This window comes from Haemaphysalis longicornis, unplaced genomic scaffold (assembly GCF_048455015.1).
Source record: "Haemaphysalis longicornis isolate Haplotype H1 unplaced genomic scaffold, Haemaphysalis longicornis Haplotype H1 scaffold_49, whole genome shotgun sequence".
Classification (NCBI taxonomy): Eukaryota; Metazoa; Arthropoda; class Arachnida; order Ixodida; family Ixodidae; genus Haemaphysalis; species Haemaphysalis longicornis.
Window position 1 is genome coordinate 1,474,210 of NW_027526384.1, and position 6,144 is coordinate 1,480,353.

General features: G+C 49.3%; 1 long non-coding RNA gene across 1 annotated transcript in view; it reads left to right on the forward strand.

Moving 5' to 3' along the window:
• LOC144137738 (uncharacterized) overlaps positions 1-5,370 on the forward strand; it is a 202,417-nt gene extending 197,047 nt beyond the window's left edge. The window contains exon 4 of the long non-coding RNA XR_013315723.1: positions 5,081-5,370. This is a non-coding gene — a long non-coding RNA (uncharacterized LOC144137738). The remainder of the gene's footprint in view (positions 1-5,080) is intronic.
• The last annotated feature ends 774 nt before the right edge of the window (positions 5,371-6,144 follow it).

Here is a 6,144-nt window from a genome sequence, read left to right on the forward strand (position 1 = left end):
GGTTCGCTTAGTTGAAACGAAGCCAGGACACGTTTGTGAATGGAAGAATGTGCCTTTCTTTACTTGGTTTGTTTGTACACTGTATCTAGCTCCAAGTCAAGGTCGCTTCACACAAGCGCTATACAAGCGCACATGCGACGCTTCGCTGACTGGTACGCCAGTAGGAAAATATAAGGCCTCTTGAAGGTGGGAGAAGAGTCAGCGAAGTCAATATAGGTACTAAGGAAATAAAATCAACTGATATTTTTACCGTACAGCGTAAAACTAGGGCGCGGGAAGCACTTTTTTGCGCTGGGCGAACAAGCACAGCGGTCAGCAGCACGACTACGCATCTGCCAACGCTTTTACGTCTACGAAATGCAATTCCTAGACGTGAGCTACTGTGGAAACTCGGGCGACGCTTACTGCACGAGCGTAGTACAACAAATAGTCACCTAAGCTGCTTGAAATGCCAAAACTAAATAAAAGTGTAAACCGGTTGTACAATATATACCCTATATTATCATGGCCTTCGCATGCCGTTCCGTGGCTCAGTGGTCTGGGGCGCTAGGTATGTCACCGCAAGTGTTTTGCAAGTCACGAGTTAGAATCCCCGCGGGTACGTGCTTTTTTTTGTAAGTTAACTTTTTTGTGGGCCGCAACGTTCATGGCTACACGAACTAGTTCACAAAACGCGCGCAGGCTGGCACTGGCGCGCTAGCGAGTTCTCGTTGGCGTACTGTTGCCATAAGCACCGACTGCTTGCAGGCAGTGGGCACAGGCCAGAATGAACAGACCCTTGGCCTGGTGCGAACACGCTTTTTACGATACAGGCATGAGGGAGGCAAGCTCCAAATATGGGGGGAAAGCGCATGACATTTGGGCGTCTGCGAGTACGCGGAGGGCGTTCATGCACTGCGTAGGTCTCGGCATAGTGAATGCTACGACTACAAGCCGTCCTGGGAGGCTTATCTTGTGCATTTTACAGCCGACAACATGGCAGAAGCGCGGTACTACGATAACTGGGATATTGAGAATGCCCATCCAACAACGCCATTGGTTATGTTTTACAGAACCGAAACCGAAACTTGTTTGATTGCTAACCTTGGGCATCGTCCAATCACGGCGCCCCTCCTCCCAACGTCACAGCCTTAGTTGGTGCGGCCGCCGCAAACCGCGCATGGTAGTTTCTCTTCTTTCGCGCTTTGTAAAATAATTACCGATTTGTCAACCGGATAAACCATGAAAAGTGTGCTAATTTGAGCCAGTCTACGCAGTGCAAGCAAAAACGGGAGCTTGACAAATTCACTTCAGTGTCCCTTTAAGCCGCCCTGGGCCGGAGCCCACGAGGCCTCCCGCTGAGGTATCGCCCCGTTACCGTTGAATCGCGGCTGCTGCCGCACTGAGCCGGAACTCACGAGGCCTCCCGCTGAGGTGCCGCCCCGTCGATGCTTGGAATTGGGATCGTTGTTGGTCGGAGCCGAACCTTGCGTTGAAGGAGTCTCTCCGGAATGCCCCACCAGCTCCAGCCCATGGTCTTGGTCATCCTGCCGACTGCGCCAGTTAAATTTCGCCTCTCCATCTTCGTGGCGAACCGATGGAGACGAAATAGTGATGTTCTTTTGATGCGCGACACGAGGGGACGATCTTGACTCGCTCCGATGACCGACGACCGATGCTTGGAGCAGGTGAGGGATGAGGACTGCCTTCCTTGCTGGATATTAGGTTTATTTACACTATTTACATTACTCCAAGTTTACATCAGGTCAGAGTGACGGTTACATTGTCACTCTGACAGCAGCAGCCTGTTCGGCCGAGATCTATACTGAACTAGATCCCCTCTCGACCGACTCCGGATCAAACCCAACACTCTGGTTTTGATACCAAAAACCCCGCCTCCAAAAAGGGGGCGTTCAAGAAAGAGAGAAAAACCTTTCAAAACAAATAATACAAACCATTGATTGGCCACAGGAACCAGCCAATCACACACATGTCCCCACCTGCGGTCACCTGACCCATCCCTCTCTCTTATGCACTCATCGTGCATTTCCCACGCACGCTGTTGCACCCGGCCAGCAATTACAGGACATCTGCGGCCTAAAGTGGACCAACCATTACGTTCAGCGGGCGGCATCTGCTCGAAAGCCAAGCCGAGGGCTTGGAGCGATCTTCGTGCGGCTGACCTCCCTCCGCGTACTCGCCCTGGCGCCTTCTCTGCGCGCGCGCCGGGACAAAGAGGGAGTCGTTGCTAATCCCCTCCCAGACTAAAGGGGCTCCGCCGCCCGTCTGAACAGACCACGGGAAGAGACGCTTCCAGCCCAGGCGACTATAGTCGAGGCGAACGACCCGTCGACGAAGAGCGCCCGGCGCTGGCCTCGCAAATTCTCAGAAACATACACCGCGCGCTTTTTCGACACTATGACACACACCGTCATTCAGCTTCCCGTCAGCTTGTCATGCCGAATGACCCAGCCACCTCCGGCGCGACAGAGGTACTCAGGCTAAGCACCACCGCCCTTTGGCACACAAAAGGACGGGCACAACACACGCTCTCCGCGGCTCCGAACTTGGCGTCCGTGCGGCTACATGAAAGGGACACAGGATCGTAGCTACCAGTGGAGGCCACGCCAATACATGGGCCACAGGCGGCCTTCATTAATTGCACGCGGAGCCCGAACTTAACAGGGGAGGGCAGCCGCATTAGAATCCCCCTTCCTACGCCCCTGATGCGAGCGGCTCGAAAATACAAAGAGTGGCCCTCCAGTATTGTTCCAACGCAGCTCAGCCCCTGAATTAACATTTTTTCTCTGTCTATCTGTTTAAAACAAATCTTAGAATGGACTACTTAAAACTTCAAATTCTCTTTTTCGTTTTTTTTTTCGATTTTCGTGATGTTGAAGAGCACCTCACAAAGTTTCCAGAGGGAGTCAGAGCTATGCTTTGAAATTATTCCACCTTGAGTGGCGGTTTCATATGCTCATTTTGGGTTTGGTTTCGAAAGATTTGCAGCCAATTTGAAAGGATTGCTTTTGAAACCATATTGATATGCTGACGCCCAGGCGCAGTTGGGCGTTAAGGTGCAGAAGGTTTTATGACATCATTAAAGTGTCTCAAGGGAGCACTGCTGCGTGAGACCAGGTGCCGAGAATGGACGCGCAATTGCTAAGATGAGGTGTCTGATCTTGTTTGAAGGGGACTGCGCTAAATATCTGACATTTTATTGTCTGCTTCCAACATATGCACTAGTCGTCAGTAAATACGGATAGCCTTTCGCAGTCACGTGCATGTATGGATGTTTTGCTTGCACGTAAAGCAAAACTTTTCAAAAACTGAAACAAGCCTACCTACCTTGCCGGCGCATCAAAATTTGTGACGTAGCTAAAATTGTCTTTGAAAAAGCATCTTACGAGTAAACCTTGCTGCTAAGATTTCTTTTACATTGTCACACCCCTGCTACTTTAGTGTTTGTTTTAGTTAAGAAATTCTTAGTCAAGCTCCACCAATTCCGCGCTTCTCGATTCAAGATTGACAAAACTTTAACACAAGTGCGGGAACATGTATGGGACGACGGCAACCCTTTTCACGATGTTCAACTACTGCTGCTTCGAGTGGTATATTTGCCTAATGACACTCTATCCTTCCTTTGTGGGCTTTCTAAGTTCACCTCCTAATTTTTCCATCATTTTAGGCTTAACAATGTAGCCACACAGGCGGCTTGTCCAGTAACGATAACTACAGCCGTCAGAAGCTCACGGCCTCACGTATTTCGCCACGGCCGTGGGCTCTGTCAAGCTCTTTCTGAGGCTTTTTGTTCACGGTCCTCAGCACTTTGTGTTGCAATAAACTGATCTGAAACTGATTTGGCGTCAATATGACAACTAACAAGTCTACCATGTCCATTCAAGGAGACCGCCGAGCAACGATGCGAGCTGCTGTAGAAGGCTCGGGGCCAATTCCCGATTTCCAGTTTAGCTGCGATGTCGTCATCTCCACACATATTCTCACATGCCCACTCAGGGGGAATAGCCAGTGAAGATTGCAGCACCCCTCAGGAGCTCCTGGACATTTGAGGAACTCCCATTGGCAGCGACGACAACACACCCACATATGCTTTCACAACTCAACTAGGAAGGATGCTTGGGCATTCCCACACTATAAAATACAGCTCAGGGGCCCCATGCCAATTTATTATTTATTTACAGTATGCAATTTGGGACAACACACTTGTACGATAACATTTAACTTGTACGATTCATTTTAACATTTTAGTTATTCGTGGTCCAGCGCGCATGCCCTCCAGTGTTTTACGAATACGCAAAAAAACAATTGATTTTGGTTCTGTTTCCCCTTAAAAACATGGCTGCTGCTGTGCTGCAATGCCAATGGGAGAATTCTGGTCACGGGCACATTGTTCGATTAACAAAACAGGTTTCTAACAGTAAAGCTGTATTGGCCTACACAAATTTGTGCTGCGGAAATAGAAAAGCCCCAGCGCACTTCAGAATAGGCCTCCCGGTGACTGCCCGGTGAGTAAAAACAATACCGAGTGCACGTGAGCGCGTGCCTCGCGGCGACCGACCATCGTCGTCCAGGCTTGCGCGCGGGAAGCTTACGCTACTATAGAAGATCCGGCCTTCGCCGTCGTCCTCTGCAGCGACCGGCGCCCCTCGGGTGCGCCGCACCGAAGACGATGACGACGAATCTGTCAAGCCATGCCTTCACAATCCACATGTGTAGACGGCTGCCGGACCAGCTGACCAAGAACGAGGTCTACCGCGGCGAGGACGCGCTACAAGAGGATTTGCCCTACGTGGATGTGACGTCGGAAGACGACGAGTTAAGGGATGACGACTATTACAACATAATTTAAACACTGCGTATACTTTAATCGTCTTTGCTTAACAGTGCCTTCCAAAACGGCTTTGCACTGCTGGTGTTCAGTGGCTGCCTCTGTCGTGAGATTCGTCGTAAGTGTGGTGAGAAACTAAGTAGACCCCAGCTCTGCTCTTTTTCCAGCCTTGCAGCGCTAGTGCAAGCTATGTCAATTTGTGGGCATTGTTCTCGTAAAATTCTTACAACACATTTTCTTATTTACTTTCAGTGCAACAGAAGCCACCCCTGGGGCTGCTGGGGGCTATCTGATCCTGATTTAAACTGTTCCTGCGTATACTATAACGGCCCAGGTTTCACAAGCGAAGTTGGGATGTGCGTCAATTTAAAAGTGCTCGAGTGAAAAACTTTTAGCTCCAGTGAAGAGATGATGTTTGGTTAATAAAAATACCTTCGACTTTTATTGGCAGTGTATATTTATGGTATAGCGACGTTCAGTTTAGTTGTGATCATGAAAATAAACTCGAAAAGCATATTTCGTCTGAATTATGCTTGTTTCAACTCCTCGTGCACCTGTGTCCTTGTAGTTTTCGTAAAATTGAGGTGAATATTAACTTTAAAACAGGGGTGCTTTAGTTGCACCATTGGTGTAGAGCTGAGTCATTCCTGATGAATAGGCCAAAGCCTTCACTATGTTCCACTACTAATCGTGTCGCCCACCCAATCTACCACGCCGAATTTTATTTCAGCCTGTCATGCTGTACTACAGTGTTGTACGTAGTCTTTTTGCTTCCCTGAAGACGAGGCGGGCTGCGGTTTGAATGCTTAGGTTTTTCGCCAAGCAATGTCTAAATGCGTAAGAAAATATTCGGCTTCATCTCTCAGTTTGAGCTGATACCTGTTATAGCACTGACGTAGGCAGAGAAAAATGTATATACATTATTTACGCTACCTAAAGGAGGCGGGGCAGCCGCTAACATTCGGGATGGATTACCAAAAAAACCTCGTTGTCTTCTTTAACCGATACCCTCCACTGAACGTGCTGTTTTTGACTGTGCAGCATCCACTCATAAACACATCATTCGTCGTCTTCTCGTTTGCCCCGTGGCATTACCCGCGGCAAAACAAGCGCGTGTCGTGGAGCTATCTCGAACATGATGAGAGACAGTTGGTGTGCCTTCAAGCGTAAAGCGTGGACAGTGTCCGTCGGAGGTACAGGACTCGACGAGGTTGGAGAAACGGGGAAAATATCATACGTGACATTGGTCACTTGACGCAGTGCGCAATACGGGCAACAGTAGCGGGGCAGCAGTTTTTCAGAAAGCCCCACTTTTC